Source organism: Marmota monax, unplaced genomic scaffold (genome assembly GCF_021218885.2).
Source record: "Marmota monax isolate L192 unplaced genomic scaffold, Marmota_monax_Labrador192_F-V1.1 WCK01_AAM20220418_F8-fsc00190, whole genome shotgun sequence".
In the NCBI taxonomy this organism is placed as follows: Eukaryota; Metazoa; Chordata; class Mammalia; order Rodentia; family Sciuridae; genus Marmota; species Marmota monax.
This window is the reverse complement of record NW_026693010.1, coordinates 837,589-861,360: the sequence shown is the minus strand read 5'-3', so window position 1 is coordinate 861,360 and position 23,772 is coordinate 837,589. Positions and strand designations below refer to the sequence as shown.

At 39.5% G+C, this 23,772-nt stretch overlaps 1 protein-coding gene across 2 annotated transcripts in view; it reads right to left on the bottom strand.

Annotated features, from left to right (window-relative positions):
- Positions 1-23,772, bottom strand: part of Rcor1 (REST corepressor 1) — a 132,644-nt gene that overhangs the window by 94,119 nt on the left and 14,753 nt on the right. The window lies entirely within an intron of this gene.

Below are 23,772 nucleotides of genomic sequence, written 5' to 3'. Positions count from 1 at the left end.
GATCGTTATTATTTTCATTATTAAATTGTAACCAAAAGAGGACGGTGGTATCTCAATTTCCATGAAGCCGCCCTAGTTAGTTCCCAAGCCTTTCAGAGGCAGAACTATTTAGGATATGATCACTCTGAGGTCTGCTGTCTCTAGGACAGGTTTGCATCCAATCAATACACCTTTCAACACTGACTGACCCTTTACAATAAGGGACCAGCCTTAAGAAATGCAGTCACTTCAAATAATTCTCTTCCATTCTGACATATGATTAACTAAAAACATGACTAGTCTTTTGTACTAGAAAGCATTTATATAATTTCACAGTTGTGATTCCAAACTACCTTCATTTAGTTACCTTTCCCCGTGAAAGGTAAATATCAAACTTTTTTTAAAATATGTTTTTAGTTGTAGTTGGACACAATTTATTTTTATGTGGTGTTAGGATCGAACCCAGCATCTCACACTTGTTAGGTGAGCACTCTACTGCTGAACCATAATCCCAGCCCAAATATCAAACTCTTTTTTTAAAAAATATTTTTTAGTTATAGATGGATACAGTATCTTTATTTTGTTTATTTTTATGTGGTGCTAAGGATCAAACCCAGTGCCTCACATATGCAAGGCAAGCGCTCTGCCACTGAGCCATAACCCCAGCCCTCTCAAACTCTTTTTAATGAAAAGTTTTAATACATTATGAGCTAGATCTGCCTAGCAACAAGTTAAAACTGCTATCATTCTATTTAGGTTCCCATGGATACAGTCAAGAACAGCACTGTGGCAGCTGTACAAATCAAGAAAAGAAATCCCAAGGGCTGGGGATGTGGCTCAAGCGGTAGCGCGCTCGCCTGGCATGCGTGCGGCCTGGGTTCGATCCTCAACACCACATACAAAGAAAGATGTTGTGTCTGCAGAAAACTAAAAATAAATAAATAAATATTTAAAAATCTCCCTCTCTTAAAAAAAAAAGAAATCCCAAGAGAATCATATCCCAACTACATAAAGGCAGGAATACTGTCTAGTACCATCCCACTCTCCCTTCCCTACAAACCCTAAATAGCCTTCCATGAGAGTCTTCCTCCTTAAACCCACCCCCACCACATAGTGTTTCTAAAACTGTTAACCAGGCTGCAGGAATAATTTCTGCGCATGTGCTACACCCAGAACTGGTACACAGATTTCTGGTCTTTTGGATATACCAAATTTGTCAAACTGGCTTGAAAACATTATGAAAAATCATTCTACACTGTAAATCTGTAATATGGGAAAAAACTAAATGTTTTTATTGCCTTTATAAACCTCTTTTTTCCTAAATACTGACATTTGCAGAAGTACATAATCTAAACTATAGAAATTTACTTTAAACTTGAATATTTATTTCCAGTGTTTAAACACTAAAAGATTTAAATTAAAAAAAATAATAACTAAGTCTACACTGGGCACAATGGAATACAGGGAGATCACAAATTCAAAGTCAACCATAGGGGCTGGGGCTGTAGCTCAGCGGCAAAGCACTCACCTACCACATGAGAAGCCTTGGGTTCGATCCTCAGCAACACATAAAATCAAATAAATAAATAAAGATACTGTGTACAACTATAACTAAAAAATAAATATTAAAAAAAAAAGTCAACCATAGCAACTTAGCAAGGTCCTGAGCAATTTAGTGAGATCCTACCTCAAAACTAAGAGATAAAAAGGACTGGGGGTATGGCTCAGTGGTTAAGTGCCCCTGGATTCCATCTTAATAAATATATAAATATGGGGGCTGGTGACAAGCTCAGTGGTAGGGTATGTGCTAGCACACATGAGGCCCTGGATTCCATCCCTTACACTGCAAAACAAATAAATGAGTAAAATGCATTTTAATAAATATACATTGCTTCAATATTTTTATATCAAGAGATTTCAGGGGGCTGTGGTTGAAGCTCAGTGGCAGAGCACTTGCCTAGCATGTGTGTGAGGCACTGGGTTTGATCCTCAGCACCACATAGAAATAAATAAATAAGGGTATAAAAAAAATACAATAAAGGTTGGGGCTGTAGCTCAGGAGCAGAGCACTTGCCTAAAATGTGTGAGACAATGGGTTCGATCCTCAGCACCACATAAAAATAAACAAATAAAAGCATTCTGTCCATTTACAACTACAAAAAAAAATTTTTTTTAAATGTAGTAACATTCTGGGCATGGTGGCACACACCTGTAATCCCTGCAGCTTTGGGAGGCTGAGGCAGGAGGATTTTGAGTTCAAAGCCAGCTTCAGCAAAATCAAGGCACTAGGCAACTCAGTGAGACCATGTCTCTAAATGAAATATAAAATATAGCTGGGGATGTGGCTCAGTGGTTAAGTGCCCCTGAGTTCAATCCCTGGTACCAAAAAATAAACAAAATAAAATAAAATAGAGATTTCAGAAAATATTAAGACAATTGTCTAATTTCATGAGAAAAATTAGAGGAGAAACAGGACAAGGCAGGGGAATCTATAAAGTAGGAGGAAAAGAAAGAAGCACATGCAAAGTAAACCACAAATTTGACTAAAAACACATGAGGTAAAATTAAAAGGCAAACAAACTGATAAGTAAGGATAAGAACTCTATTCAGTAGGAAAAAAAATCAAGAAAATTCACAAAAGAGAACAGTTTTCCACCTTCTAGGAACTGGAAAAATACATACTACACAGGCCATTCTTTGCATTCAGTGGCTCACACACATTCTTTGTAATAGGCACTACATGTATCTAGTACAAGAAAGTACAGCAAACATACTCAGTATCTCTGCTACAGAAAACTCCTGGAAGGACGGGCCTGTTGCTTCTGGTATTCGGTAGATACACTCATTAGACCTGCTATACTCTGCTACTGGAAACGTGTGCAAAGAGCTTTAAAAATGTTCACACACATTGACCCAGCAATTAATTTCACTTTGGGGAATCTTGATAATTCAAAAATATGGGGAAGTATTATAAATATATGGAGATTTGGCTCTAAATACTATAAGAAAAACAATGAAAGAAAAAACAAAATATAGCTAACCATAGGAACTGATAAACCTGGTAATATTTGACTCCATAGACTGCAGTTCAGTTATTTAAAAGTTCTGAAGACCATACATATAAAACAAATATTAATGTCACAGAAGGATGACATTCTTGAACTTCCTGTCAGTCACTGTCCTAAGCAATTCATGTGCATTCATTCATTTAATAAGAGTGTTTAAAAATATTAAACGATAAAGCACTGGTTCTTGAGACTGTGGGGTGTTTTGTTTTGGTCAGAACCCATTGAGAATGTGAAGGAAGCTACAGAAGCTGCCATCGTCCAGAAGAAGAAAAAATGACCATACAACATTTGCATACAACTTCAGAGGATTCATGGAACCTGTTAAAAAATTTGTTATATTCCATATATTTATAAATGGTGTAATAAACATGCATGAGAAATATTAGGGCAACAGCCAGATATGACTGTTTTACCAGGGAGGTTGAGGATTACACACAGAGTGGAAGATAAAGCATACATGGTGTAGTTGGGAAGGATGTTTGCATAAATTACTGAACAGGGGAGGGCAGGGGACAGATGAAACTATGAGAATTTCAGAGTCAGAGACCACAGATAAAATCCTAGCTTTGAAGAGTACTCGCCACATCATCACCTCAGTTTCCTTGTGAAAAATGCCTCGAGAAGTCTGATTGCCAGAAATGAGCACATACAAAAGGTGCTCTATTAATGCACTCCTCTCACTGTGCTATTTAATAATTTTAAAAATTAACATTACCTATGCCTAAGCAGTCTTGAAAATAAATAAACTTGCTAACAATTTCCTTGGATCTGAATATGAGCCTGTCAAACTAATGCAAAGAAACGCACCATCACCCTGATTCAGCATGACTCACCCTCTCCCCACTGACACAGTTTATGAAGCTGGCTTTCCTTACTACACATGTACCCGGAGTTAGAGCTGCTGCCTCTCTACAAGATGCTACATAAAACATGCTCTGGAGAGGTGTCATAAAGCAGAATACTGATTTGGCATACAGGACAATCAGCATTGCCAGGAAGCCTCTGCCCTATCATGGCAAGAAGCACAGAGCCTGTATTACATTAGCAAGCGACTAGTTTGCCCAACAGACTACACAACCAAAGCCTTTGAAGCTTGGTTTTGGGAGGTCTGTTTTGTTTTGCTGTTCATGCTGTGTCAAGATTAACAAGGAGAGGCTGGAGGGCTGTAGCTCAGTGACAGAGCCCTTGGGTACTATCCTCAGCACCACATAAAAATAAATTAATAAACAAAGATATTGTGTCCATCTACAACTAAAAAAAATTTTTTTTTAAATTAACAAGGAGCCTATCATACAGCATTCAGGTTGAGGGTCTTCAACAACACTACCCCCACCCCAGACAAGATGCAGCCCTGAACCAGGCAGGCCTTCCACAGGAGCTGCATCTTCCTAGCTAACCATGCTTCAGGAGAAAGCAAAGACCTCAAGCTGCTGCCCGAAGCAAAATCCTGTGTGGGTGTACAAGCATGTCAGAGACACTCTAGAGGCAATCATCTCTGAGGACAATCACACCTTAGAAGTCCATTCTTTATTACATAAAAAAGGAGGATTTTACTTTTGGAATTTTTAGTCAATTTTTCAAGACTTGATATTTTATTAAGAACAATTTCCAGGCTGGGGATATAGTTCAGTTGGTAGTGCCTCGCATGCACAAGGCCCTGGGTTCAATCCCCAGCAGCAGCAGCAGCAGCACCACCACCACCACCACCACCACCCAAAAAAAAAGCTTTCATTTGGATTGCAAACTTTCCTCCAGAGAATCCTGGATGCCACTGGCCTCAAGTCACATTTGAACAGTGTAAGCCTTCATTTCGTCTTTCCAGTTGCCCTATAGGTGCCTGCAACCACTTTCTAGGAAGTCTCAAGAGAACTCTGGAACTCTGGACTGGAGGAGACCTCTATAATCATCTCTAGAATGGAGTTGTATATTGAGAGGATTTGCTTCCAGGTTAGCGTGGAAATTGGAAATGTCACATAGTCAAAAATGATCTTGAAAAATCCCTCAGGAAGGAAAGGAAAGACAAAACACTCCATAGGAAAGCTCCCCAACAGAGACCAACATAGAAAATTCTCTCTCAAAAAGTCCAAAACTAATTTACCTCCACTGTTAACAGTGGTATCTCTCTATATAGTCCTTGAGCACCCAGATGAAGTTACAGAGATGTGTTTAAAGGCCATGTTGAATCTAAAATATCAAAGTCATACTTAACACAGTCAAATTTCACACTGGGAGAATTGAGGAGACAGGGATTCAAGAGAAGACCTATGTCTTCTCCCTTCAGGGGATAAACATGACAAAAAGGACCATATATGTCCAAGGATGTCTTAGACTGTTCCCATTCACACCTGTCACCCTGACATAACTTTTAATAGGCTCCTGTTCACTCTAAAAGTAGTTTAGACTACTCTGCTGTCAAAAGACATACTCCCATGCCTCTGTGTAGTCACCTCTCACAAACCTGGGTTGGTCCATGATTCACATTAACTAAGAACATGTCGCAGAAGTGACATTGAGCCATTTCTGGACCTCCACTTTAAAAGGACTTGCAATCTCTGCCTCCTGCTTCAGTGGAATGTTTGCTTATGGGAGCCCTGGCCACCAAGGTATCTGGCCAGCCCGCTGGAGATCCCACACTGGAAAAGGAGAGGCCCTGAGACTTACATGGAGAAGGAAAATGGCCCAGCAGTCCCAACTTCATGTTGAGCCACCAGACAACACCAACCCCAGCTAGCCCAGCAGAACTACCAGGATGGGGGGAATATCACAAAACAGTAGTTATTTTAAACCACTATGTTTGAGTGGTCCAGCACACTTTCCTATCAGGGAGGGTAGGATTCCTGCAATTCCCGTGGAACAAGAGAGTGAAGCCGAGAACTGAGCCAGAACAGACCAGCTCCTTTGTGGTGGTGGTCAAATTGCCCTTCCACTCTTATGAACTGGGTACACATCACAGACCCAGAAACCCCAACAAGGGGACCAACCCTCAGTAGCCCGCAAGGCTAAAGCTAAGAAAGACTTGAGGTGTGGTGCTTCTGCACTGATCTTGAGAGGCTTCCTAACTCTTTGTTGCTGTTTTGTACTGAGAACATGCTAAGCCTACACTCTGAGAATATAAGTAGGTATACAATTATGGCTTAAAGTTTTAAATAAACTGCTCAAGATTCCCCAGTTCTTCAATGACACAAAATTAGATGACACCTCCATATCTAGGAAGTGGTATATAATAATCCAGAAATACAGGATCTAGATTAAGTCACCCCAGGCTGGGTTTTCCCATTTTACCACTTGAGCTCTTGGGGAAGTTGTTTAAACTCTCCAGATCTCAGTGGTAGAACACTTGCCTAGCATGTGTGAGGCACAGGGTTCAATTCTGAGCACCACATAAAAATAAATAAATTAGGGGCTGGGGTTGTGACTCAGTGGTTGAGCATTTGCCTTGCATGCATGAGGAACCGGGTTCTATTCTCAGCACCACATAAAAAAAGAAAGAAAATAAAGAAATTAATTAAATAAAGGTATTGTGTCCATCTACAACAACAAAAAATACTTTAAAAAAAAAAAAAAAAGTGAAGGCCTAGCTCCTGGCCCATCTCTTCCACCATGCTCCCAGGGTTGTAGGATTAAAGGTCATGGACAGCAAGTTAATGGTTGTTCTTTTTTTTTTTTTTTTTTAAAGAGAGAGGGAGGGAGGGGGAGAGGGAGAGGGGGGGAGAGAGAGAGAGAGAGAGAGAGAGAGAGAATTTTAATATTTATTTATTTTTTTAGTTTTCGGCGGACACAACATCTTTGTTTGTATGTGGTGCTGAGGATCGAACCCGGGCCGCACGCATGCCAGGCGAGCAAGCTACTGCTTGAGCCACATCCCCAGCCCTAATGGTTGTTCTTAACTGCTTTCATTTCCTATGAATAAATCTTTTCCCTCAAAGAGTGAAAATTCCCAGGGTGTAGGTATCTCATCTTTTTAGTCCCAAATATGGTTAACTTTCCAGATGAGGTGCTCTACATAAAGATGTATACTCTACCTCCTTCCTACCTGCTCAGGCAATTCCCCTGCTCAGATGGTCTTTTCTCTACCTGATTTCAGCCATTTATACTTGGAAAATTCAATTTAAAACTCAGTTCTAACTATAGGTTATTTAGTTTTTCATTTTAGAATTAGTCATTAGTGTGCTACAGTATGGAACAAAAATAAATAAATAAAAAAGGGATAAGGGTGTAGCCCAGTGGTAAAGCACCCTTGGTTCAATCCATAGTACTAATCAAAGAAAAAAAAGTAGAAGATGAAATATAAACAATAATCAAAATGATTTTTTTAAAATTTTAAACTGATAGGAATGATACAAAAAAAGAAGAAAAGTCTGATGACAAAAATAAGGACACATCACTGGAGTGATATCCTTAAATAGGCAGAGTGGATGGGGTCCAATTCCCATCCCTTGGGAGAAGAAATTACAGAAGTATGCAGAGTATGAGGTGCAGGCACTAGATAGGATCACACATGGCACTGGGAGCTTGTAGAAGTTTACTTGTAAGTGCTTCAACTTTTTCCCCAGTGAAATAAAAGAAAGGTGGGAAATAAGAATTTAAGATTTAAAGTACAAAATTAAAATTACTGTCCAGAGCTGGGCATGGTGGTACATACCTATAATCCCAGCAACTCAGGAACCTAAGGCAGGAGGATCCCCAGTTCATGATCAGCGTGGGCAACTTAGAGAGGCCTTAACTCAAAAAGAAAAGGCTGGGGATACAGCTAGTGGTGGAGCACCCCTAGGGTTCAACACCCAGTACCAAAAAAATAGATAAAAATAATACTGTCTAGGGGCTGGAGGTTTAGTTCCATGGGAAAGCACTTGCCTAGCATGCACAAGAGCCCTGAGTTCAACTCTCAACACTGCAAAATTAAATTATTAATTAAATTGAAAAATAAACTGTTTTTGAGTGACTAAAATCAGAAAACAGAATACAGCCTGTAATGGACAAGGACATTTTGACTTTAAATCGAGACTTAAATTTGATGATGCCTGTAGCTGTGCTCAGCTGCAGAAGCAAGCACAGCATAGGCAAAAGCCAGATGACAATCAGCCACACGTGATGCAGGTCTCACCCCCTCCCCTCATCCCACAGTCTTGCCTGCTGCTCAACTTCACAGCAGAAGCCCAGCAACTCTAGCAAAAGCTAGCAAGCTTGCGGAACCCTAAAGCCGTGAGTCACCAGTGTCTCAGCCCTACCAACACCACCCATCTATACCTCACCCATGGTAAGGGCTGGCCTTCTTCAAGCCCATAATGACAGAAACTCCAAGATTCAAACTCAACTGTGTCTCCAAATAACAAACACAAAAGCATAGAGTATTTGAGACCACTGGGCAACAATGACTAATAAAAGACAGGAGAAGGGAAAGAGCCAAATAAACAGATATCTCAGCTGTCCTCCCCACATACCTGACCCCTGGAATGTTCTGAGAGGAACCCTGATTCTCTAAATTCCAGCATGCCTTGCCCACACAGGTGCTTGTGAAGCTGTTGCCAATGGGATACCAAGCATTTGTATTTACTTTCCCTCCTTCCCTGCCTCATTTTCTCCCCAACAAAATCAAAACTTCAAATAAAGGATTAGAATGTAAGCTTTGTCCTAAGCTCTGTTTTCTGGGGCAATCCAAGGTAAGACACAGATTATGGCTTAGTCAGAAAGGAGATCAAACAAGATGAAGAGAAGGGAATAGAGGAGAGAACCTGTTACAATGACTACTGAATCTAAGACATAAGGATGATGGGGCGTGGGGAGAAACAGTAGTATATGCCTGTAATCCCAAAGACATGGGAGGCTGAGGCAGGAAGATCAAGAGTTCAAGGTCAGACTCAGCAACTTAGTGAGGCCCTAAAAAACTTAGCAAGTCCCTGTCTCAAAATAAAAAATAAAAAGGGCTGGGGATGTGGCTCAGTAGTTAAATGTTCCTACATTCAACCCCTGGTAGCCCCCCCAAAAAAAAAGTGATGGGGGAAAGTGGCAGGTCAATACACTACAAGTTAAAGACAGTGGGAACTAGAATTTTGGAAGGGGTGAACTGGAACAATCAAGGAGGAGGAAATATATTAAGTTTGAAAAATTGTGATGACAGGAATTTCAAACAAAGGAAACTCAAGGAATGGAGTGATCAATACAAGTTGAGAATAGCAGCCCTGGGAGAGGGAGTAAGGAATTAAGAACCTATGGCATCTGAAAGAGGGGGTCACTGTGTGGTTTAACCTACGTAGCCATCCCTGGTAGCTCTGGGAAGAATGATCTGCACAGACACTGAAATCACAAAACTTCAGAAACTACTGGACTAAATAACAGAAAGGTAGGAACTACTTCTCTTCTAGACGAAGTAATTCGGACCCCTCCCACTAAAGGACAACCAGAAGTTGAGCAAAACATTTTATTAAGCATCTGCATGTAGGAATCAGAAAACTAACAACATAGGTTCAGAATTCAGGAGATCCTGAGGCTCACAAAAGGAGGCTCGGCTATAGAGTCACCTTTCCCCACTAGGGATGTGCCAATTCCAGAGAAGAGTACTGAAACACTAAGACACTGAATCATGCATCTGGGCAGAGAATCCAGGTCTGCCATGAAGGGAGGGAAGAAGATAGCAGTCAGTGAACGCCATTCCACTGGTCTGTGCCCTCAAAAGCCTATATCTTCAGAACGAGGCTGAAAAAGGCAGACCCGCCCAGGAGCTTCAGAGGCTGAAGTGTAGCTCAGTGGTAGAGTACTTGCCTAGCATGCACTGGCCCTGGATTTAATTCCCAGCACCACAAAAATAAAACAAAAGGGGCTTCAGCTCAGCTTTGAACCATCTCAGTTCTTGAATTTGGATTTAGGTAATTTCAGAGTGCTTGTATCTAACAGATAAAATACAAATTTTCCCTAGAAAAAAAAAGATATTATTCTGAACCTCAACTTATTTTTAAACAGATTTACAAATGGTAAATTTGATATACAACACACAATAAAAAATAAGGTAGGGGCTGAGGATGTGGCTCAAGCGGTAGCGCGCTCGCCTGGCATACGTGCGGCCCGGGTTCAATCCTTAGCACCACATACCAACAAAGATGCTGTGTCCGCCGAGAACTAAAATAAATAAATAAATATTTTAAAAATAACCAGGTAAAAAAGCCAGACATGGTGACAGGCACCTGAAATACCAGCTACTCAGAAGGCTGAGGTGGGCGGATCACCTAAGCCTAGGAGTTGAAGGGCAGACTGGACAACATAACTGCAAGATTAGATCTTAAAAACAAAATACAACCACCACCAAGGCAGGCGAGTGGTATGGGCTCAGGGGTAGAGAGCTTTCCTAGCAGGCACAAGGCCCTGAGTTTGATTCCCCAACAAGCAAGAAAAAAAAGGAAAGGAAAATCACACCTAGGGACATTACAATCAAATGGCTCAAATCCAAAGTGAAGAATTTTAAAACCTGGAAAAAAGACAGATTACAATTACACTGATTGTTAACCCACTGCTAGAAAAATCATAAGGCAGAACACAATGAAATACCTCTGAAATGCAGAAAGGAAGTACAGTGGTCCCCCTTTTCTGTAAGTGGTCCAATACTGCAGAGCACTGGTTCCAGAACACCCTAAAGATACCAAAACTCATGAAAGCTCAAGTCCCTTATAGAAAATGTTTGTATGCATACAAAATAAACACATCCTCCTATACCCTTTAAACCATATCAAGGTTACTTATAAGAACTAATACAATGTTACTGCTTTGTAAATAGTTTTCACCCTGTATTATTTATGGAACAACACCAAGAAAAAGGTCTGTATCAGTTCAGTAAAGAGGCTATTTTTTTTCCTTGCAGGTGCAGAACCCACAAAAACTGAAGGTCAACTCTAACGGCACATCACAATTCTATGTCCCTTAAAAGTGGCCTCCAAGAAGGGCTGGGGTTGCGGCTCAGTAATAGAGCACTTGCCTCCCATTCATGGGGTACTAGGTTCAATCCTCAGCACCACATAAAAATAAATAAAGACATTGTGTCCATTTACAACTTTTAAAAAAAAAAAAAAAAGACCTCCAAGAACAAAGCTGAGCCATGGACAGTGGTACAGACCTACAATCCTAGTAGCAGGAGGTTACAGCAGGAGGATCTCAAACTCAGAGCCAGTCTTAGAAGCTTAGTGAGGCCCTGAGCAACTTAGTGAGACTCTGTCTCTAAAGAAAATGTATTTTTAAAAAGGAGTGAGAATGTGGCTCAGTGGATAAGTGCCCTGGGTTCAATTCCCAGTACCAAAAAAAAAAAAAAAAAAAAAAGCTGAAATAAAAACTGCTTTAAACACAGGTTCATCTAGCAGACCCATGCTAAAAGAGATATCAAAGGGTGTTCTTTAGGTAAAAGAAAAATGAATCCGGACAAAAATTTAAGAGGTACACAAAAGAAATAAGAGCAATAAAAAAGGCAAATATCTTGGTAAATCCAAATGAAGCAACTGTGTAAGATTGTGGTTATTCTAAGAATTAAAATGTGTAACAGCAATGGCACACTGGGGACCGGAGGGCTCACTGCAGCTAAGCATAATAAGGAGCACTGTCCAGCCATCAGGTAAAAGTTAACATTAGATTGAGGAAATAAAAAATGCAAATTTCAATCCCTAGGATGACCACTAAGAAAAAGTTGTTGTTGTTTTAAAAGAACACTATGGTGGGGTGCTGGGATTGTGGCTCAGCAGTAGAGCGCTTGCCTAACACGGGCAGGATCCAGTTCGATTCTCAGCACCACAAAAAAATAAATAAATAAAGGTATTGTGTTGTCTCCATCTACACCTAAATAAATAAATAAATAAATAAACAAATAAAAACACTATGGGGAGGCTATGGGTATGGTTCAATGGTAAAGCACTTGCCTAGCATGTGGGAGACCCTGGGCTGGATCTCCAGCGCTGCCAAAACAAAATACAAACAAAAAGAACACAACTACCAAACCAAGGGAAAGTGCAGAATAATAATAAAGACAATCAATACAAAATAAAGCCAAGGGGGGGGGGGAGGGAGAGAGAGAGAGAGAAAAAAAAAAAAAAAAACAGAACAGATGAGTTAAATAGAAAACTGAATAGGTCAAATACAAACATATCGATAACTACATTAAATGGAACTAAAGGCTTGCTTTTAGGAGTTAGATAAAACCCATTCACATACCCAGATATTAGAACAAAGAAAGGTTGAAAGTAAAAAAAGAAGGGGGGGGTGAGAATATCATTCAAACACTAACAAGAAGAAAACTAGCCAAGCCATATTGATCTGAGGGCAGGAAGCATTACTAGAGATAAAAAGAGGGGCAAATGCATAATGATAAAGGCCTTCACCCTCAAGAGCAATCTGTTTTAAAAGATCATAGCAAAAGGCAGTACTGCAAGGATAATGTAATAACAGCAAGCTCATGGGAGGTGTTTTTAAGCAGGAGAGAAGAAAGGTATAGAGATGGCAAGATGACACAGAAGGACACTGCACTTCTGGGTACAGTAATGCAAGGGACACAGGGGTACAAGTGCCACTGAGAGGGCTGCAGGGAAAGCAGTGTCTGGAGGCAATTCTTTTCAGATGGAACAAGAGTGAGGGGAAATTTGGGGGCACAATAGCACAAACCGGCGCCCAGCTCTGGCTGCCTAAATTTGGACTGTGACTTCCCTACAGGCTGTACGTCCCTGGGCAAATGACTCAACATTTATGAACCTTTGTTTCATCGGCTTTAAAATGAACATTTTAGCCCCGTGCAGTGGCGCACACCTGTAATCCCAGCTGCGAGGGAAGCTCAGGCAAGAGGATCAAGTTCCACATCAGCCTGAATAAATAACAGAGGGAACCCCAATGACTTAGCAAGACACTGTCTCAAAAAAAAAAAAAATGGGTCTGTGCAGGAAGTCTGGCCCTAGGCCACCACTGCCACCACAGCCTTGTTCCTTTATGCCAGCCCCCCTCACAACCCCAATGGCTAAGACACCAATCTGTCTGAAGCCTGGGCCATTTTCTGTAGAAAATGTTTACTGACTGCAATGAGAGAAAGTGGAATATATTGTCCCTTGTCTAGTGGGAATGTGACTAGAAGAGAAACAGCATGTCCAGGCCTTAGATCTTGAAAATATTATGAGAAAGTTTTCTGGTAGTTGTAGATGCTATGCAAACCAGATTAAATCCTATCCCATGAGACAGCATTATAAATCTTGTAAGAAGTATCAGGATGAATATGGTGTGGTGTTTCTCCTATCATTCCAAACTTTCAGATCAAGATTCAGCAGGGGGACTGGGGTTGTGGCTCAGTGGTAGAGCGCTTGTCTTGCGCATATGAGGCACTAGGTTTGATCCTCAGCACCACATAAAATAAATAAATAAGTAAAGCAAACAAATTAACAAACAAGATTCAGTAGGGAAGAATAATAGGAGTCAAACATTCACATCTGATAACACGGAAACTTATCAAGAGAATACAAGTTCTGAGCATCCCACCTTTGAGTGTCCTTGTGTCAAGAGTCAAATTTTACCAGAAAGATTTACTTGATCACTGTAACAGTAACCACCTGTTATAGACACAAATAGAACATGTCATACATACATAGTTCCTGTGACATGTTCTATTTGTATCTCTTCCTTGCGGAGATCCTAGCCAGATTACTAGAAATTTTGTTAATCATCTAAATCAAAGACATGTTCAATTAGAATTTGTAAATCTTCTGCTAGATGAGGAAACCCAATATCAAAGTGCTGTTGAAGAATCTTTTCAAGTAAACATCTGAAGCTTGTAGATATCTCTGCATCTCTGTACCTGCAAGTGCCATCTTTAAGGAGAAAACTACATGAAGCGACCATTTAAAAACTAATTCAGGGGCTGGGATTATAGCTCAGAGGGAGAGCACTCACCTCTCATGCATGAGGCACTGGGTTCGATCCTGAGCACCACATAAAAATAAAATAAAGATATTGTGTCCACCTATAACTAAAAAAAATAAATATTTTCTAAAAAAAGTAATTCAGTCTTTTTTTGGCAGGGGAATGGGGTGTGGGTACTGGGGATTAAACTCAGAGACATGAGCCTCATCCCCAGCCCTATTTTGTATTTTATTTAGAGACAGAGTCTCACTGAGTTGCTTAGAGCCTCGCTTTTGCTGAGGCTGGCTTTGAACTTGTAATTCTCTTGCCTCAGCTTCCCGAGCCACTGGGATTACAGGTGTGCACCACAGCGCCTGGCATAACTCAGTCTACTGTTTTAAATTTTTTAACTGAAAAATAAAGGTTGGGTCACCTAAAAACTTCATTCTCTTGACAAGTTAAAAAACCAAAGTTATGACATTACTTTAGCATAAAAATATTATATTCTACTAATGTATTGGTAAAAAGGGAATCCCTGTTGTACTTTTATCTTTTTCTTGTGTTATGTATTTTTAAATTTTTCATTATTATTATGTTGCTTTTGAAATTTGGTGCAGTTTCTCCTATTTATTGTACACGGGTATCACAAGTAGCAAATTCTGAAAGATGTAATTGGTATAAACTTAACAAATCTGAGCCAGTTGTCAGAGTTGCAGAATGAAAACTTGAAGTGCTAAATGGAAGAATCCAAAGGAAATGTTTAAACACAGATTATAGCTGAAGTATTCAACTATAAGAAAATTGTATTTTTATAACATTTAGTATTTCTGAAGACTAGTGAGATTTCTTTAATAATTTCAATTCTATAGAAAGTTCACTGTAGGGGCTGGGGATGTGGCTCAAGCAGTAGCGTGCTTGCCTGGCATGCGTGGGGCACTGGGTTCGATCCTCAGCACCACATAAAATAAAACATGTTGTGTCCACCAAAAACTAAAAAAATAAATATTAGAAAAACAATTCTCTCTCTCTCTCTCTTAAAAAAAAAGAAAGAAAGTTCACTGTAGAGCTGGGGATATAGCTCAGTTGGTAAAGTGCTTGCGCATGCACAAGGCCCTGGGTTCCATCCCTAGCACCACCACCACCAAAAACAAAACAAACAAAAAAAAAAAAACCTGAGTTTACATACAATTAATTACCTGTTTATAGGGTGCTCATCTGATATTCTCAAAAATAATGCGTGACTATAATATAGTGAAAATAGATTTTACCAGCCATAGTTTCACTACTCTGGAGTCAAAACTAGTTTGTTATTAATATTCAGAAATGGGAACCATAAAGTATTGTGTAGAAGGGCCAAATCACAGAAAAGAAGGATAAAGTGAATTTGCTGACATTCAATACACAATGTTTATGCTTCCCTTAAAATTACAAAAAGATCAAACTCTCAGAAGCAGTTTCGTGCTAATATATACATATACTATATAAAATGGTATACTTTGGCTTTTTTTCTTTTTTGTACCGGGGATTAAACTCAGGGGCACTCAACCACTGAGTCACATCCCCAGCCCTATTTTGTATTTTATTTAGAGTGAGGGTCTCAATGAGTTGCTTAGCACCTCACTATTGCCGAGGCTAGCTTTGAAGTCGTGATCCTCCTGTCTAAGCCTCCCCAGCCACTGGGATTTATAGGCATTTGCCACCTCGACCAGGCCCAGCTATTTTGGTTTTCTTAAAACCCTTCCTGACTCTTCTACAGTGAACATTTTTTTAAATTTGGCTTAATAAAAATGTTAATTTTGAAAGTGAAGTTTTATTTAGAAAAAAAACTTTTTCAAACAGTAATGACTATGTGGTAATAACAATCACACAAAAAGCCATACATTTTAAATGCCTTGTTCTGTTACTGTAAGAGTGATGTTTACTGTATGCTTTAACATTTTCTCTACAGTTAATGAGTGTAATTTTAAGAAACGCTGTATAATTTTTTTTTTAAAGATACTTTTGGGGGCTGGGGATGTGGCTCAAGCGGTAGCGCGCTCGCCTGGCATGCGTGCGGCCTGGGTTCAATCCTCAGCACCACATACAAACAAAGATGTTGTGTCCGCAGAGAACTAAAGAATAAATATTAAAAAAATAAAAAAAATAAAAAAAAAAAGATACTTTTGGGGCTGGAGTTGTGGCTCAGTGGTAGAGAGTTTGCCTTGCAAGTGTGAAGCACTGGGTTCAATCCTAGCACCACATAAAAACAAATAAAGGTGGGCTGGGGTTGTGGATAAATGGCAGAATGCTTGCCTAGCATGTGTGAAGCACTGGGTTAGATTCTCAGCACCACATATCAATAATTAAAATAAAGGTCCATTGACAACTAAAAAAAATATATATTTTTTTAAAAAGGCACTGATTCCATATACAACTAAAATTTTTTTTTAAAAGACACTTTTGACCTAGTTATTTTTCCAGTTTAAAACAATAACTTTAGTAGTTTCTTTCAAAGTTTAACATGTCTAGCAAGTTTACTTCAACCATTCTGAAATTTGCAGACTTCTTTAAAGGAAAATTGTTGTGGAGATCATCTTGATGAAACTGTTTTGAAGTTTTGTGAATGAGTTAAATATTAATTGTCTGGTGTTTTTCATAAGGAAAATACTGACTTTGGTATTTGCTTTTCTCTGGGAACTCAAGTATAGAAATAACTGTTTAAAATCTCCCTTCATTTGGTCAGTGGGTTGGAAATAGGGATAAACCTGTACATTTAATTCATGGAAATAAAGTTCTTATTTTAAATATTTGTCAGCATAAAGGAGGGAAAGTATTTTAATACTGATACCTGAATTTCACAATACCACTTAGGAAGGCTTTTTCTCAACAAATTACAGTCTATATTGTTTTTTCAAAACATCGTATTTGAGATGTACTGCTTTATTTTTCTTTTTTTTTTTTTTAGAACTAGTTATTTTATTAAATGATATCAATACACATTTCAAAAGGATTTCATTGTTGTTGCCTCTAAAGCATGTACTTATTTTGTTTTCCAATTAAAAGTGACTTTCTCCTATAAATAAATAAATAGGGCTGGGGATATAGCATGGTGGTAGAGCACCATTGGGTTCAATCCCCAGTACCAAAAAAGAAAAAAAAATGTGGTTTTATACACATGCTTTTTTTTTTAATGTATTTTTTTTAGTTGTCAATGGATCTTTATTTTTTAATTTATTTTTATTGATGCTGAGAATCGAACCCAGTGCCTCACACATGCTAGGCAAGCGCTCTACCCCTGAGCCACAACCCAGCCCTTTTGAACATGCTTTTTTACAGCAATAAAACTCTTAAGAGGGGTAGGAAAGATGGCAGAATGAGATGGACATCATTGCCCTAGGTACATGTATAAAGACATGAATGGTGTGACTCTACTTTGTGTACAACCAGAGAAATTAAAATTTGTGCTCCATTTGTGTACTATGAATCAAAATGCATTCTGCTGCCATGTCTAACAAATTAGAACAGATAAATTAATTAATTAATTAAAAAAAAACTCTAAGAACTGATTATTATCCAGAAACTTGACAAACCAGATAAAACAGCTATTCAAGTCTACACCCTGCTTTAACAGTGTAAGGAGCCTACAGCCCCAACCCTCAACCTCAGTTCCACTAATGATGCTGCACAGAATTGTCATGCCATGAAAACTGACCTTTTGCCAACAGGCAGGGGACCAGACAACTCAGAGTTCATCAGCTGAGACATCAATTCCCAATTCAGCTCAGGAATGTCACTATATGGCACATGAAAAGCATTTAATATATAACTGAAACTTCCCAGGACACAGTAAATATTCCATAAGTACCTCAAAAGGAACTCATGTTCTCATTTGAACACTCTCCAGCAAGACAGAGGTACCATACATTACAAGCGTAGTTCCTAAATCATACTCTTAAGTACACTAATTACAATTATTTTTTTTATTTTTTATTTTTTTTAGTTGTTGATGGACCTTTATTTTTTATTTATTTATATGTGGTGCTGAGAATCAAACCCAGGGCCTCACACATGCTATGCAAGCACTCTACCACTGAGCCACAACCCCAGCCCCATAATAATTCTTAAATTATTTACTTTTTCAGCAAGTGATTAATTCAAAATAACTATCCTTTGGAGATCTCTGGGCTATGGTCATCAGATTTTAAGAAGCAATGAAATCAGAACAAAAACATCATCACAAATACTGAAATAAATAGTAGCTATACAAAAACATAAAACTTGGTATTCTGGTTTGTAAAAGCCAGGTTGAGAAACTCGAATCCAAAAATCTGAAATCCTAAACACTTTGGGTGCTTTCAAATTTCAACTTTTTGACCAACGGTACTGTCCCTCAAAAGAGTTCAAAATTTCTGAGCATTTTGGTTTTGGGAGCTCAGGGATGCTCAACCTGTAAAGTCTACACAAATATTCCAAAATCTGAAAAGCTCCAAAACCAATACACTTCTGATCCCAGACATTCCAGATAAGGGATATGCAACCTGTGTTCTATTCACAAAATGTTTCTGTATGCATAAAATCCAAAGTTAAAAGTTAAAAAGCCTTGGGGACTACGGATGTAGCTCAGCTGTTTTAAAAAAAAAAAAAAATGCTGTTTTCAAAAGAAACAGACCAGGGCTGGGATGATTGTGGCTCAGTGGTAAAGCGCTCGCCTCGCACGTGCGAGACCCTGAGTTCGATCCTCAGCACCACATAAAAATAAATAAGTGAAATAAAGGTGTTGTGTCCAACTACAACTAAAAAATAAAATACTTTTTAAAAGTATTTTTTAAAAAAAGAAGAAACTGAACAGGGATTAAAAAAAAACATCATGTAAGCACTTGCCAGGTGAGGTTGCACATGCCTATATTTAAAGCAACTTGGGAGACTGAGGCAATACTGAGGCAACATAGAGAGCCCCTACCTCAATATTTTAAAAAGAAGCAGGGATGTGACTCAGTGGTAGAGTGCTTGCCTAGCATGCACAAGGCCTTAGTTTTAATCCTCAGCACCAAGGGCAGGGGTCATATATGCATACGCGTACACATATATGCATTTTAAATAATTGTTAATGCTTTCCAACAAAAAGGGAATATAACAAATCCCTGTATTTCCTTTTTTAAGATATCTAGACTTCTGCTCTCAGCCAAGGTGGAATAACATCAGCCAGACTTCCCCTGTATGATATGGAACACTCCTGGTCTTCCTGTGTTCAAAAACCCTGGGAACCTCCTGAGTGATGGCAATGTCTTCTGGTGACTACAGTCACCTCAGAATGGGAACAGGAACCAGAGAAGTCCAAGTGAATGCAGGGTTAGAGCACTCAGCCACACTTACCAACCTCCAGGAAAGAGGTGGAGAGACAGCTAAACTACATAAAAACTCTAGAAACTTGCTTGGCACAGTAGTGCACACCTAAAATCCCAGTTGCTCAGGAAGCTGAGGCAGAAGAATAACAAGTTCAAAGTCAGCCTCAGCAACCAAGCAAGGCCCTAATCAACTTAGCAAGACCCTTGTTATTTTTTCAAAATAAAAAATAAAAAGTCTCAGTGGTTAAGGACCCTGGGGTTCATTCCTTGGAACTAAAAATAAAAAATAAAATAAAATAAATCTTAAATCTATAGCTCACTGTTAGAACAAATGGTTGGCATGGGCAGCTCCCTGGTTTCAACCCCTAACACCAAACTTTTTTTTTTTCATTAAATTGCTGTTTGTCCTTTGACATAATAAACCAGCAACCATGAATTACCCTGAGTTCTGTGAGCTGTTTTAGTAAATTATTCCAACCCGAAGAGGGAGACATAGGAACCCCAGTTCATAGCCAGTCAGTCAGAAAACAAGTGACATAGACTTGCAACTAGTGTCTGAACCAGGGGCAGTCTTGGGCACTCAGCCTTCAACCTGTGGGATTTGACACTACAGTATCAGAACTGATGCCCAACTGATGTCCACAGGGAAATTGGGATGAGGGAAAAAAAACACAAACACCTGGTCACTGCAGTGTTCTATGCAGAATGTGAAAACAGAGTAGAGGAGGAAAACAGGTCTGTCTTCTCCTCTTTCACCTTATCACCAACAATTAAGACTGGACATACATGAAGCAAGTTTTCAAGACACTGGACATGAGGTAACAAGCACAGTGGTCCCTCCCAGGATCCCTCCCCCAAGGGAAACGTGAGGTGAATACTACAAGTGCTCCAGTTTAGTGCCTGGAGGGTCCCAAGTGGCAGTGTGGGGAGAGATAACCTTCAGGGCTTCAGTGTTAAGGTTTGGAGATGAGGTATCCCTCAAAAGCTCATGCAGAAATATTCAGAGGTAAAATGAGTCTCTGAGAGCGGCAACATAAACCAGTCCATCCTAGTCTGAATGGACTGACTGGAAGGTAACTGTAGGCAGGTGGGCTGTCACTGGGGGCGAGCCCTGGAAGGTTTCATCTCCCTGTGGCCCTTTCCTCCCCCCCTCCCACTCCTTGCTTCCTGGCCTCTGTGAGTGGTGCAAAGCTCATCCATAACATCCTTTTACCATGATGTGTGACCTCACTTTGGCCCCACAGCAACTGAGATCCCTGAAACTGAAAGTTCCAAATAAACTTTCCTCTTCTAAGTTGGTCTTGTTGGGTGTTTTGGTCATAGCAACGAAAAAGCTGTAATAGTCATCTCCCAGAGTTGGTGGGAAAAAGGCCCAAGTGCAAAGAGGCTAAGAGGCTACAGCATATAGGGCAAAGTATCAGGAAAGAGAATCCCAGGCAGCTGCAAAGGGCCTGGGACACCCAGCAGAGTACAATCATCACACTACTTGAGGTTTTTAAATAAAGAACCCCCAAACGGAACAGTCTGTGATGCTCATACAAAGACAGAAGTGTGTCTTCTCCTGACAGCCAGAGCAGAGAGCCTCAAAACTCACAGACCATAAGGTGAAGTACTCAGTAGCAGAAACATCAGCCCTAGAAGAAATGCTATTTTCATCCTAACAAAACTAAAAGGAAGATTTGAAATAACCAAAGTACTTCTAATAATCTTAGTCTTGTCTCCTAACAAAATTCAAGAATATTTATAAAAATAAAAAAATACCCAACACCCACCCAAGTTAATGTATAAGGTCTGGCATCCAAATAAAACTTAACGACAAGCAAAGAAAAGAGGAAGAGACAACCCAAAATGAAGAGAAAATCAACCAAAACTGAACCAGAAATGATACCAATTATAAAATTAGTACACAAGGGCATTCAGGCTGTATCTGGCTGGGTGTGGTAGTGCTTGCCAGTAATCCCAGTGACTCAGAAGGCCGAAGCAGGAAGATCACAAGTCAGGAGACCAGCCTGCACAATTCAGCAAGACCCGACTCAAAATAAAAAATAAAAAGGGCTGGAGATATGACTTAGTGGTAAAACAACCCTGGGTTCAATCACTAGTACCAAAAATGAGGTTGGGAGGACGGTACCCAATGTCTTAAAAAATTAAGAAGACTGTATGTGTTAAACAGATCCAAATCAAATTCTAGATGTGAAACCTACAATGTCTAAGATGGAAAAAACAATGGGTGAAATTAAAGGCACACTCAACATTGCATTATCCTAGAAAATTTGCAGTTACTCAAAATGAAGGAGAATCCAGTGTGGTGGTCAACCTATAATCCCAGCCATAAGGGAGGCTGAGGCAGGAGGATCACTTAAGCACAGGAACTAAAGGTCAGCCTAGGCAGAGTGAGACCCTTTCTTAAAAAAAAGAAGAAGAAGAAGAAATAGCCAGGCGCAGTGACACACGCCTATAATCCCAACAGGGAGGCTGAGGCAGTAGGATCTCTAGTTCAAACACAGCCTCAGCAAAAGCAAGGCACTAAACAACTCAGTGAGACCCTGCCTCTAAATTAAAAACAAAATAGGGCTGGGGATGTGGCTTAATGGTCAAGTGTCTCAGAATTCAATCGCCAGTACCAAAAAAAAAAAAAAAAGAAGAAGAAGAAACAATACTGAAGAGCTCTTCAGAAAGCAATGAGTCAAGTTAGCCAATCCCAAAAAACCAAATGCCGAATGTTTTCTTTGATATAAGGAGGCTGATTCATAGTGAGATAAGGACAGAGAGCATGGGAGGAATAGATGAACTCTAGGTAGGACAGAGGGGTTGGAGGAGAAGGGAGGGGGCATGGGGTAATTAACAATGGTGGAATGTGATGATCATTTTTATCCAAAGTACAGGTATGAAGACACAAATTGGTGTGAATATACAATGTACACAACCAGAGATATTAAAAATTGTGCTCTATATATGTAATAAGAATTATAATGCATTCTGCTGTCATATGTAAATAAATAAATAAAAAGAAAGAAAGCAATGAGATGTAATTCAGCCTATTGATGCATGTAATTATACGCTTTAAAATATGTACAATTTGGGGCCAGGGTTGTGACCCAGTGGTAGAGCTCTTGCGTAGCATGCGTGTGGCACTGAGTTTGATCCCCGGCATCACATAAAAACAAATAAAATAAAGGTATTGTGTCCATCTACAACTAAAAAAAAAATACACACACACACACACACACGCACGCACGCGCGTGCATGTAGTTTGGCCTGGTGTGTGGCACACACCTGTAATCCCAGCAATTTGGAAAGCTAAGGCCAGAAGGATTGTAAATTTGAGGCCAGCCTAGCAACTTACTGACACTGTCTCAAAATAAAATTTAAAAAGGGTTAGTAATGTAGCTAGTAGTGGAGCACCCATGAGTTCAGTTCCTGGCACCTCAAAAACAAACAACAAGGAAAAAAAAGAGTAGGAGGAGAAAGAGAAAGGAGAGGAAAGTGGGAGAGGAGGAAAAGAAGGGAGAGAGAAAGAGGCAGGTGATGTAGCTCAGTAGCCTATAAGGTACTAGATTCAATCCCCAGTATCACCAAAAAAAGGGGAGGAAGGGGATTAAATGTGTGCAATTTATTTTATGTCAATTGTACCTCAGTAAGGAGGCTGTTTTCACAAATCAAACCCATCTAAAATAAGGCTGAGCCTTTCTGACTTTTTTTTTTAGGCCATGTGTTTATCTTCAATAAACTACCTATTCTACTTGCTTTCTTCAAGAAATCTTATTTTGAACAGCTTAACAGCAATATTTTGAACAAACACCCCACTAGAGGAATTCAGTATACAGCTGTCATATTTATCAGCTGTACTAATCTCAAATTTCATCATGTACCTTGACTGAACAGGCAAGGCTTCTGAACTGGCTATAAAAAGTACTAAAAACAAATCTTTCAATTCTTCAGAACCTCTAAATCAGTGCTATCCAATCAAACTTTCTGGAACAATGGAGATGTTCTTTTCTGAGCTAATATGATAGCCAGTAGCATTTGAAATGTGCCTAGTATAACAGAAGGAATAGATTTTTTTTTTCTTTTTGTAGTACTGGGGATTGAGCTACACCTCCAGCCCTTTTTTTTTTATTTGGGGACTAGGCCTCATTAAGTCGTTGAGGCTGGCTTCAAACTTACAATTCTCCTGCTTCAGTCTCCTGAATCACTGGGATTATAAGTGTATACAGCCATGTCCAGCTAAATTTAATAGTCACATGTAGCTAAGTAACTCTTGATAATTAAAAAGAAAACCTGGATTGGACATCTTTATTTTATTTTATTTTATCTTATTTTAGGTACAGGGGATTAAATTCAGGGGCACTCAACCACTTAGCCACATCCCCAGCCCTATTTTGTATTTTATTTAGAGACAGGGTCTCAGTGAGTTGCTTAGTATCTCACTTTTGCTGAGGCTGGCTTTGAACCCATGATCCTCCTGCCTCAGCCTCTCAAGCCACTGGGAGTACAGGCGTGAGCCACCGTGCCCAGTAGAACATCTTTAAATTAGAATGTTTAGAACAATT